The sequence below is a fragment of the Mytilus californianus genome, unplaced genomic scaffold (assembly GCF_021869535.1).
Source record: "Mytilus californianus isolate M0D057914Y unplaced genomic scaffold, xbMytCali1.0.p SCAF_5, whole genome shotgun sequence".
Taxonomy (NCBI): domain Eukaryota; kingdom Metazoa; phylum Mollusca; class Bivalvia; order Mytilida; family Mytilidae; genus Mytilus; species Mytilus californianus.
Genome location: NW_026262701.1, coordinates 17,382,773 through 17,396,651, shown reverse-complemented (window position 1 = coordinate 17,396,651; position 13,879 = coordinate 17,382,773).

Sequence of the window (13,879 nt, the reverse complement as noted above, 5' to 3'; positions counted from 1 at the left end):
CAAATGATGAAGACACATTTTTACACTTGATAAAGTTAAATAATGAATATATCTCCCTGGTGAACAGCTCTGATTCCGGATTTAGCGATACGTTTGTTCTTTTTCTGTTTGTTTTCTCACCTCTTCAACGTTTGTATTGGGTTTTTGGACATTCATATAATTTTTGCCTCGAGCATCACTGAACAGACATAAATTGTCGAAATGAGCATCCGGTACCGTAAAATGGGTATCGTTAATGTTATTTCATGATTGGGAAGCAGAAATCATCTCTTTCATAGTAAAATATTATTCTTAACCTCGCTTCGTTGTTAATTTTAGATGGAATTTAAGATACGAGATAGATTTAACTGTATCTGTGGTATTTTTTATTTCCAGTTCGAAGGGATAGATACGTTCAACATACTCACCAAATTTTAAAAATTATTTGGTGAAATGACATCATATATATGGTGGAACGTGAAGTTAAAGGATAATGCTAGCCTCTTTTCATTCTTTCGTATCCATTTTGTTCAACAACTATATATTGTTAACTAGTACATTCGGGTGCGGATCTCGAAATTTGTCAGACTGTGGTCACCTTACCCACTCTTATAAAAAATGTTTTACTGATATTAATGGCATTAAATTAGTAATAATTAAAGCAAATGTTTTAACAGGACTTATCAAATTGATTCCAATTTCATTTTTCTTGGATGCCTGCGTGCAAACATGTCAATAATCACATCAAGTTCAAAATGTACATTATAGTTCACGTGCATCAATGCATCAATCTAAGTTTGTATATCGACCGTCTTTTTCTCAGTATTGTCGAGGAAAATCTTTGCTTTGGTTCTTGCCTCAGCGTGGCTCTCTGTAATGTTGTTATTTTAGTGTTATATTCAACATTGCCATTAAAGCGGGAGGTTTGGCTAGCCACAAAACCAGGTTCAACCCACCATTTTTTCTTTAAATGTCCTGTACCAAGTCAGGAAAATGGCTATTGCTATCTAATAGTTCGTTTCTCTGTGTGTTGCATTTTTTTGTTTCTGTTGTGTCTGTGTTCTCCTCTTATATTTAATGTGTTCCCTCAATTTTAGTTTGTAACCCGGATTTGTTTTTTCTCAATCGATTTATGAATTTCGAACAGCGGTATACTACTGTTGCCTTTATTTTTTACATGTTTTGTCATCCCGGCCGAAATGTTCGTTTAGCTTGTGCAATATCATTTAATGGCTTGTGTGCTAGGGTTCTTAAATTGTCAACCCCAAATAGAGCACAATATATACAATAAGCTCCTTCTTTTGAAGGGGAGTAGACAAGCCCGTCATATCGAATCAGTCAATTTCTCTGAAACAGTCTGTTCTTTTCTGTGTATTTCTTTACGGGAAAGTTATAGTTTGTTCCAAGGTTGAAAATGATTCCTTATAAAATTCATTTTTTGTTCATTTGTTATTTGACGTGTCGATTGCTTCTCATGACCAATGTTGTGTTATACCTATATGTATGTAGGGAGCTGTTTCATGATTACAATCACCATTATTGCACGGTTCAATACTAGGTCCATTACGAGTCGTTGGTACTTCAGAAGAGGCTAATTTGTGGTGTTTTCTGATGGAAAGAGAGTAAAAGTTACAAACAAATGTAAAATGCCAGAATTTTTAGACAATTGGTATAAGGGGGAAAGGGGGGGGGGGAGACAGGATTAAGAATGTTAATAAGACTCAAAAAGAATAAAATATTTGAATTGTGGCATCACAGCAGAAAATCATTAATGGTCGATTAAAGTTGCCAAACAAATTTAAACTTTTAAAATTAATATAAACGTAACATAAATAAAATATTAATTATCTAATATTGAGAACTGTTTCTTCGTTTGCACAACTACACATCAAAGGAATCTATGAAGTAATTTACGATCGCTGATTTTATGTTTTATTGTATAAACATACATGTCAAGATACATGTATTTCGCCTTAAGGTAAGTAATGACAACTTTATTACCAGTGATAGACAAATAGATAAATTTATGAAAATATTACATTAAAATGTACACCGTGCACCATTTTTGACAACATAAGGGAAAAGGAGTTTCACGTGCACCGGGTGACCATCCCCTGGATCCGCCTCTGCCAAACTAAAACTAATTGACCTTTATTTTAGTAAAAGGGGGATATTCAAAGAGACCTACCCGTGCTGTTTTTATTGTTGGATATAAATCATTTTAGAAGACTATAAAAATGATGAAAGAAAACAAAGTTCACATTATTATGTAAAATGACAAAATCAAGAGAAATAGTAGCATTTTAAATATTTTAACATGCGATATTGTTTTTTGTTTTCTTCCAGTAAGACGAAATTAAGAATGTTTCTTCTACTGCATTCGATTCGATATATTGATTCTGCATAACAGACAATGTTTTCCATTAGATAAATTTAAATTTTCGAATATCTAAAACGGATGCTTAGTTGAGAGTGGTAGGATGCTTCAAATTTAACTGAAGGGAGTGTATTGTTTCATAAATCTGTTTCTCTCACAATTTTAAAACTTAATCCTCACAATCTTTAATGTTCTTTTATTCTGATCTTCAAACATTTTCGCTCTATCTGTAAGACATTTTGCAAGCATTGTTATTTTTCCCATACAATAGTAAAACCAGCTTAGTGCCCTTCTGGAGCACCTGACGTGACCCAATTTTGTATTTTGCTTTGTGTTTTTGTTGTCGTTTTTGTTTTTTGTTTTCCTTTGACCTTTTTAGGGGGAATTGTACTTATTCTTTAATTGTTAGTAGAATGTTTCTATGTTTTTTCGTCAGTTTGTTCTTTGTCTCTTGGTCGTGATATTTTCTTTTTATTTTGACTGCACCGTTTGTATCTTCTTCTTTTTCAAATGATATTTGACAATCGCATGATTTAAAAGTCAGATAAAATGAAAAAAAAAAAAAATATAGCAGAAGAGAAGTTCTGGTTCTTTTTTAATGTATTTTCGGGTTACAAGACCGCAATTACTTGTTTATTTTTACCAGCAAGATGGAATAAGGAAACTAAATCGTGTAAGGAACCAGATTGGATGATACAGGGTTGGAATTACTTTTAATCGAATGCTGATCCTTATAGGTTTTTAAAAAATCCAGAAAATTAAATTCATATTTTACAAATTTCTAGTAACAGGAATTGCTACATATTTTTGTTCAAGTTTGTGTATTCTTCAAGAAATAAAATACCACTGGTATCCTATGGAAAATGTATTTCGAATAATTGCGCTCTTGTAACCTGTTAAGCCGATGGAACAAAGTTCAAGTAAGGTCATCTCCCATTCACCAAAAAAAAAACCCAACGTGCATCAACCAAAAAAAACCAGCCTCGAATGTTAAATATGTACCTTTATCCATTTCAAATCAAATTATCAAAAGGGACCCCCGCTGAAACAAATTTATTATTACTTTATTGGCCAAATATGAGCATTTACACTAAAGTATAAACAAAACAAAAATGAAAAATGTTATGTTTTTCTTTAAATCGACCTTTGAACACAGAATCTTAAGACAAGAATAACCACAATTCATGAAAATATCGTAAAAAATTTATCACACAACTTCTACCAAATTACATTATCTAGATTAAACATAATTAATCGTTAAACCAAGAAAATACCATTGTGAATCAAAAACTTGTATACCTGCTTTTGGAATATTGTATAGATAACTTTCAATTGTTGATACAAAACTGTGACCCCTTCATGAGATTTTGTTTTGTATCATTGGGTTGCTATCTCATTGACATATCTCGGTTTGGGTAGCAAACCAATCATCATTGATTAGAAAGGTGACATAGTTCCCCATGGTTTAGCTAATAACTGAAGTAATTTTCGTCAACTTTAGGTCAGGTAAAGTATTAAGGATACAAGTTATTTCTATTGTATATTTACACCACACTCTAACCTTATTTGTCTTTGGCATAGGGATTTCTTTTTCTTATTCTTATTAATAAAATTGATAACAAGTCTTTATTTTCATTAAATAAGATGATGAAAGTAGACAATGTTCTTTATTGAACCAGTCAGTCTCGAATGACTTTAAAAAACAATTTCCAGTAATGGAAATCAAAACCATGCTTTTCAAACTTTGACGCCTTACAGGACAACTTGTCCATTAGATGCACTGCAGACTGGCAATTTGCTACTTTCATTGAGTTAGGAAATTCCAATTGGTCCTTTTAAACTATTCTACAAAACATATTTAGCCCCGCCGCATTTTTGCGCCTGTCCCAAGTCAGGAGCCTCAGGCCTTTGTTAGTCTTGTATGTTATTTTAATTTTAGTTCATTTATATGTTTTGGAGTTTAGTGTGACGTCCATTTTCATTGAACTAGTACATATTTTTGTTTAGGGGACAGCTGTTTTCTGCTCTTTGGTCGGATTGTTGTCTCTTTGACACATTCCCCATTTCCATTCTCAATTTTATTTTATTGATCTGAGATAAACTGCTTTTGCTGACTGTCACCAAAAATCAACAACTCTTTGGCACAGTCGGGAATAACTAAATGTACTTTACCATGCTTGTCAAAACGGAGAGAAATTTGAGTAAGATTTGATAAAAAAAAAATTGATTCCATGTATCTGCTATCTTGATATGTCCATACATGTTTTCCCGTATGTTCAAATGCGAAAAAATTGTAAGAGGGTGCGCTAATGAAAAATATCGTATTGCGATAAACAGCAATATTGTGTACTTCTTGAAGAGCTTTCGTGTTTCTGATACAAGAAGGACTGCTTCATATCTTGATATTTTACTCAATATTCACACAGATGGACGACTTCACACTAAAATCTATGACAAACGGGATGATTTCAACTTCCCAATTATCAATTTCCCATTTCTCAGCAGTAACATACCCTCTGCTCCGTCATATGGTGTTTACATATCTCAATTGATACGTTATGCTCGAGCATGTTCACACTATACTGACTTCATATACAGGAGTGTGCTCCTTACGCAGAAACTGAGTTATGAGGAGGAAAGATTTAAAATGATACTCCGTAAATTTTATGGACGCCATCACGAATTTGTTGATCTATACGATGTGTCTGTGTCTAAACTAACTAATGGCATATTTACCACGTCTTAGATTGTGGTTTAACATCTATGTCGTCTGTCTGCTAAGTACCGAACGTGACCTATTCCCGAATATGACTGTTATACCGAGTGTAAATTTGCAATGCTATACGACATGTCTCGGTATTTTGTACATCCAACATTGATGTATTTATTTTTGAAGTTTTTGTTATGGATTAGGTTAAATAATGTTTTATGTCTTATCGTTTGTTGTCCAAATAATTATAAAATTGCCATCCAATACCGTCATTATCATATTCCAGAATATGACTAATACCGAGTGTGAATGTGTATTGCTATACGACGTGTCTCGGTATTTTGTACATCCAACATTCATGTATCTATTTTTGATGTTTGATGGTTTCGGTTGGATAATGTGTTATGTCTTATCGTTTGTAGTCCAAATTATTATAAAATTGCCTTTCATTTGTCATGAAAATTGTTTGGACGAGTATTGTGAAAATTATTGTATAAAGTTCGAAATTGAATGTTAGTTACGTAAGCGCGTCATTGTTTGTGATATCCTGTGGTGTTTGTCGTTAATGGAATATATTTTTTGTTGTTCTGCGGTTTAATGGTGTGTCGAATATCATATTATTTGTTTGTGCGTTTCGCTGTGATGAATGTGCTTGCGTGTGTTTGTGCTGTATTTCTGTCACGTAGTGTTGTCATTTTAGCGATATTTTTTAACATTGTCATAAAGCGGAAGGTTTGGCTAGCCATTAAACCAGGTTCAGCCCGCCATTTGTTCTTAAAATGTCCTGTACCAAGTCAGGAATATGGCAGTTGTTATCAAATAGTTCGTTTCTATGTATGTTGGCGTTTGTTTTTGTTGCATTTCAGTGTTCCTGTTGTTCCTTTGTTTTCCTCTTATAGTTGATGTGTTTCCCTCGGAATTAGTTTGTAACCCGGATTTGTTTTCACTCAATCGATATATGACTTTTGAACACCGGTATACTACTGTTGTCTTTATTTTACCTTAATTGTTACTGTCATTTTTGTTGAAAAAAATGCAGGATGTGCCATTCCATTCCCCCATTCCCCCTTAAAAAATCGTACGTTTGCTCCCAAATATAAGAATTCAATATATATGAATTCAATAACAATATAAATGTATAAAAAGAATGAATTTCTTATTTCATTAGTGAATGAATTGTTATGAAAAAATGGATTTTGTCTTGTTATTAGACATATATAGGCATATATTTTGGATTTTTAAAAAAAATCTTCATGCTTATAGGTTTTTATATGTCTTTAATAGTGTTGATCAGGATTAGACACGTGTCACAATATGATCCAATCGCAGCTTACCGTCCAAAATTGGTGACATAAGTTGAATGATTTTCTTCAAGATTTGCTGCCTATTTGAACATGTATTACACGGACACTTTTTATTTATAGGATCAATCGTGCATTGGTGAGTTGATAGGGATTTTATCTTTTGATTAGATTAGATTTTTTTTATATATATTTCCTGTCTTTTTTATTGAAATATGAACGTCGGTACCAGCATTTCTTTGCCTTCAGCATTGTCCAGAATACTATTCATGTCCATATATTGAGAGAAAAAAATACATTTACGGACCGACCATTTAGCTTCAAAAGGGGGGTATGTTTTTTTCTGAGTAAGAAAATTATTTAGTTTTTCAACGCTTTCAAATTAGCACTATTATATACGGTGTTCGGAAAATCAGGAATCAGAACATTATTTTGTCATCTGCTTGACCACAATATATTTTTTCTCATAAAATTGGGGATCAGAATATTTTCTTAGGAAAAATCCACAACCCCCCTTTTGAAGTTAAATGGTCAATCCCTTAGTGTACTGATATGAATAGTAATATACTGGAATTGTTTGAAAAGAATATAGTGATTGATGCCAACGTAAATATTTTAATAAAAAAAGACAGGAAATATGTCTGTGAAACAAAAAGTTCAAATCTAATTGAAATTTGAAGTGCCCATGAACTCGCTGATCATGCACGAGTGATTCTATTCATAAAAAATGTCCGTGTAACAACTAAAAAGTGTCCGTGTATCATCTAAAAAGAGTCCGTGTAACACCCGTTAACGTACTGTTTTTTCTATAGCTCTGCTGGGGGCAAAGTCGTACAAAGCTATATTAGAGATGCTTGGCTTAATCAATGTGCATATTTTTGTTTTTAATTGAACCAGTTGAAAATGCAATACTATCTTTTACGATAATGTTGTTTATAGACTCGTTTATTCAAATAATATCCTGTAAACGTATTGATCTTTTCAATAAATTTATCATTATAGGTTATCAATTTAAATTTGTAGTAAGATCTTTTATAAATAATCTAATATAGCAAACTATAACTAAATATGCATTTCTATATAGGTATGAACACTAATGGTCCTACCCCTTGTCGAATCATATATTTTGACATTGCACAAGGTCATGCTTTACTCATACTATCTATACATGAATGACTTTTCATTGTAGATTAATTATGAAAGTGAACTCTTAATAACTTCACTAACGAAGTGTACAATCCCCTGAGGCATTTTCCTTGGGAAAATAGCCTACTGATTAAAGATGAAAGAGAAAAGAATTATAAAAAACATTTTGAACATTGCAAATCTTTATATTAATGGTACATATATATAACAAACAAAACATAAAATAAAATAAAATGGGCCAAATATGTAGGTAAAATTATCTTTTATATAATTTTTATACCAGACATTCGAGTCGATAATTTTTTTTCTAGAAAACAATGTCAGACTGCTGATATATAAAGCAAAGGATTTTTTTTAGAAAAAAAGACCACAATACATGTACATTCATCAATAAAAAATAAGCATCTGATGTTGAATGATCGTAATTCAAATATTTATAGAGTAAGTTTTATAATTATCAAAAAATATACAAATTTCAGAAAGCGGATTGATATAACATTGTGTGCTTATTAAAATCAAGAAATTTAAGGTAAATAAGTATTAAATTTTTACCTGATGTAGAAGAAAAACTCAAATGTTTGAACAATTTATCCTTTTTGTCCTCACAAGCTATGTCAGTGCTATTTCATTCCATCCATTGTAATGGTCATTACCTGTTATATACTCACTTCATTATAAAAAAGTGAATTCTTATTTAGTTTTGAATATTACAATGGGAAAGGATAATTTTGTAAGGTCACTCGAAAGTGTGAATATGTTCTAAATTTTTCAGACAACACTAGGTCATGTTTTATGAAGATTTAAAACCCTCGGCTACGCCTTGGGCTTTAAATCTTCATAAAACATAACCAAGTATTGTCTAACCTATAAGTAAATATGTGCCAAATTGGATAGTCTATGAAAAGGTATATACTATGAAATTAAGAGCACGGGGCAAGCCCCTCACTTTAAATTTCATAGTATATGCCTTTTCATAGACTAATCTAGACTTAAAACGTCTTTACACATATTCAATGTGTACTGATATATATTTTAATTTAGGAAAACATGATTTATTTATTAGTTGTAAGTGGCTTTGAACTAGCTTTTAGTAATCAGGCCTTTTGGTTTTCTCGTTTGAATTATTATTTTATATTTTCATAGCGGGGCCTTTAATGAATAGCTATATGGTATGGTTTTGCTCATTGTTGAGTCCGTATGATGACCTATGGTTGCTTACAACCAAGTCATTTGGCCTCTGCTGGATACTTGTCAATCATACCATATCTTCGTGAATATTATCATACCTTTTTTTTTTTTTATTTTTTTTTTTTTTTTAAATCATTTTTTACTTTTAGAAATTTCTTGGCATCTTATTTAACTGTTTTAAATTGGAATTTGATAAACTGTATACATCTTTACGATTCGTGATATTTTAGTAAACAATTTATATTTTACAGTTTACAGCCACAAACAATGAATTGACCATGATATATTCCGTATTTATGATTGTTGTTTGATTAACTTTAAGTGGTAAAATTAAAATTGCTTGCATTTTCAGGATGAGAACAAATTAACAATACATACAATAGGTAGAATGTTGACGGTAGGGGTCGACTCGAATGAAGAGCGAGAAATTTAGCGTGTCAATGAAAAATTAGGGTATGTTGGATGAAGACAAAACCTCAGGCCGTTGTTGTAAAGGTTCTTTAACATGCAGAGCAGAGAGCGTTGTAATACACGTGGCATCGATTTTTACGAGTTCAATCCGACCAGTCGTTACTGCGTATTTATACATCCCGCACAGCCAAACGGACGCCCAATTTAGCAAGGTTTTACTGTAAAAACAAGATAATTCCAAGGGATAGTCATATTTGTATTACTCGGTCAACCGTCAACCCTTTCAAAATACTAAAGATTTTCTGACCCAGGAATAGATTACCTTAGCTGTATTTTGGCAAAACCTTTCGGAATTTTGGATCCTCAATGCTGTTCAACTTTGTTCTTTATTTGACCTTTTTAATTTTTTGATTCGAGCTTCACTGATAAGTCTTTAATAGACGAAACGCCAGTATGACGTACCATATTATTAACCTGGTATCGTTGAGTAGTTTAACCGATGTAAAATTCTCATGAATAAATTAAGAGGATACAAATCAAGATTGCACATAAAAACTAATGGGATCGTATGAACTCCAAAAGATGTGAGACTGGTCGCATTGAAAGAGTACATATAAGCGTCTTCTGCTATGCATAGATCATCTGCATTAAGATCCACACCAAGTTAAAATGTCATAGGATTGAATTTCATACAGATAAACAAAGTAAACTTCTCCGACACCATTCTGTGCATAACCTACAAGTTTTTCTGACGAACTCATTGATCATCGTCAAATCTACAGTAATATAATTTCCCCGTTGTAAGTTAACTTACTTTTCATAGAAAATGTAAATCAGAATTTATATAGTAAGTGTAAAAAATAAATGTTTATGTACAAGTTTTGTAAGAAGCTATTCGTCTATGATTATATGACTGAAAACAATGTGTACTGTAATTATAGTTATTTTCACCTTATAAGTTGATGTCGTAAATAATCGCACAACCATTGCTGTCGTTACAAACTAACAGCTGGTCAGTTTCTCGACAATATGAAATACCGCTTGGACCTTCAATGTTGTTTGATTTGTCCAGAATGACACGATGTTGTTTTCCATCACTAGATACTACTATAACCTGATCATAGTCTGGTAGTACAATAAACACGTTACCATGGTTATCTACATCTAAAGAAATCGAATATTGAAGCAGAAAGCATTCGGGTGTTTGCAAACGATTACCATGAAATGTCCATAATTGATTACCAGAATGGTCAATAACATAGAGAGTTTCTAAATCTAATCTAATAAAATAAATCTGATCGTTGTGTACTGCTACATTACCTACATTGTCAATTTCTATAGGAATGTATTTTGAAACAGTTCCATCCAAATCAACAATTTTTATTTTTCCATAATCTAGGACGTATAGTTTTCCGTTTGCATAGCATATTCCCCATACAATATTACCGCATCTAATTATAACTCTTTCTACCTTCTTTGTTTTGATATCCACTAACTTCACATCATAGTCCGTTCTAACGGCTATCTTACTACTACCAATAGGAGTAAGATCATATATACTGTCATCTAGTTGAATGTCATCACTGAATCTCCCATCTTCATTATGAAATATAATGTTATTTTGATCATCGGCAAACACAACCTGCTTTGTAGGAAAAATAGCACAAGCGATCAATGTGACATGCCGAGACCAGAGGGATTTGTTATCTGTATTAATTGGTTAAGCTGGAGGTTAATTTTATCGATTGAGTCATGTTTTTGAATGTTGAGTTGTGCTTGTTTCTTTGAAGGATCTATGAACGTAACAGTTTTAGAACTTTCTCGGACGACAATTTCAACGAAGGATTTGAAGTCTAAAAGTAAAGACTTTGCATTATCATTCATCTTTAATTCTAGCCTAAACTCTTTTTGTTTCGATAAATTTTTACAAAGTTCTTGTTTTTGTTTATAAAGTATATTTCCTATTTGTCGTGTTCCAATGAAGACTTGTTTCTCGGATCCATACTTCTTTATGCTAGCAATACGATTGTGTAACGCTTCAATGTCGTCTCCCTTTACTTGAGAAACATTATACTCGTTTACACTTATGGTGCAATTGTTATATTTCAACTCAAGATCTTTTAAGACTTTTTCCTGTAGTTGGTCCAAGTGATTGTTAAATTCACAACGCATATTATAAACTTTATCTCGGATATTTTGTTCTTGTTGCTTTAAATCTGTCTTGGGTATGTCTTCTTCTTGGGGGTATTTTGCAAAGTGCTCACTCGTGCTCTTAATATCGTTTTCAAGATCTGCTAGTGCAGTAGAGGTTTTAGACCCTTTTGCAACTTCGGACAACTTAGAAATTTTGCATTTACTGTGATTTTCCTGAACACATTCTAGACAAAGGATTGTGTCGTGTTGTAAACAGAAAAAATCATATGGCTCTTTGTGATGCTCACAGTTTTCATCGATAAATCGCTCGACACTTTTCAAGTAGTTTGTTATAGATAGCAAGTGGTGGCTTCGTAGTATTTTTGTCATTCTGTGTCCATTGACACATTCTTCACAGAAATCCTCGCCGCAATCATTGCACCATACTTTAGCTGACTTTGACAAACCATTATATCCACAAGGTTCACAACTAACTGAAGTGCCCTCTGCCATACTATGTCTGTTGTAGAACAAAATTGATAATGATCAGGATGATTCATAGCTAACACTTGTAACATCAAAAAAAGTATTTCAATGTATGAGATGTTAGTTCATACCCATTGGCTTGTACTTAAACAAAATATTGGACAATATGGTCGAATTCGAACCACATGAGAAATCCTAATCGCGTGATGGTTTATTTCATTTAAGCTTTTAACTGAACAGTATATCTTCCCAACAATTAATGAAGAATGAAGGGATTTAGGGTTTTTTTCACTCAAAGGATGGAGAGCGGAAAATGCTTGTGTCAAATACAAATATAAAGATAGAGAATACCAGAAGCACACTTTGCAAGACATATATATCCAACATTTAAATAATTATTAATACATATGTACATATTTATATAGTTTACATCTTAATGTTCATTGACAAATAAAAGATTAAAAGTGACTCGTACCATCAGTGGATAACAAAATATTAGAAGTTACTGAAGCTATCTTCAAAACGCAGGCTGTAAATAACCTACCTTAACAAACTTATACGACGAGAAACAGAGTATTTGATGGATGTAAATGATTCTTAAATGCTATGATCAAAATATATACAAGGATGGCTATATTTATTTGTCACGGACGATTCGATCGTTGTTACCTAATCTTCACGTATTTCAGCCGTCAGATATTTTCTGTATGTTATGTACTACCTATCAGCGAGCAGGGCTTTGTTAAATTTTGATTCATTCAAAGAGATTTTTGTAATGTTGTATGCTTCTATATACTTCAATGTAACAGGAAGGAAATGTGACGGTTAAACCAGAAAAGCGCCCCGGACGCACACCATTTATAATGTGTTATTTTCATTTCCATCAAATTAAAATAAAACGTTGACTGTGTATATGTTGTCAATCTTCTTAAGTTAGCATTTTCTATGGTTGAATAACAAAAATTAAAACATTTTACCTTTCCAATTCGTGAATATTAGCACAATGAATTAAGTTATTGATCTAATATTTCGCCCAAGATAATAAAATCACGTGACAGATAAAAACATATTGATGTCGCCGGGGGTCTGGATTGCGGAACAAGAGCCTAACTAGGTGGCCGCTTGTTACTGAATTATGTGATGCCCTTGACCACACAATGGACGAATATACTGAATGACAATGACAGGCTGGGTAACTGACGGAGTCGGGTGCTATAAAACTCAATGACCCAACCAAACCCATTTTTGGGGGGACAAAAATTTGAAATATACGCTTTATGGACTTTCATTTGACATGTGACAAACTAGCCATCTTAGAAGTTTTAGTATTTACACTTAATGACCAATCCTTCTCTTTATGATGGGAAAGGGGGTTTAAAATTTTCGTTTTTCAATAGAGCTCATTTAGACTTTCAATTTTAAGTCACATGACCCCATTTGGCAAAGTCCTAAAAATGATGCAATATCAATTTTATAAATAGCACTTATGAAACTTACAAAGTCAATGAAAAACATGAAAATTTCAAACTGGCTTTTTTCTTTGTTTTTCATCAAATGTGTTTGGTATTTAGTCAAACTCAGAATTATATCTGCCAGACCAGAAGGAACTCAGAATTATATCTACCGAACTTGAGAACCGGAAGTAGAGACATGGGACTATCACCATTCAAGATGAGATGATTTCAGCTTCCCAATTGTGAACTTTCCATTTCTATGTAGCAACATTCCAGCAGCGCCTGCATACGGAGTATATATCTCCCAATCGATACGATATTCCCGGGCTTGTGTTTCCTATCATGATTTCCTTGATAGAGGATTGCTACTCACAAGGAAGCTATTAAACCAAGAGTTCCAAATGGGGAAGTTGAAATCATCCCTTCGTAAATTTTACGGACGCCATCACGAGTTGGTTGACCGTTATGGAATAACCGTTTCACAGATGATATCGGATATGTTCCTTATTTCGTAACTACACTACCCTCCCTTTTCACGAATGTGACTTACCGAATTAGACTATTTACCGGATTTGTAATAACATAAGAAACACGACGGGTGCCACATATGGAGCAGGATCTGCTTACCCTTCCGGAGCACCTGAGATCACCCCCAGTTTTTGGTGGGGTTCGTGTTGCTTAGTCTTTGGTTTTC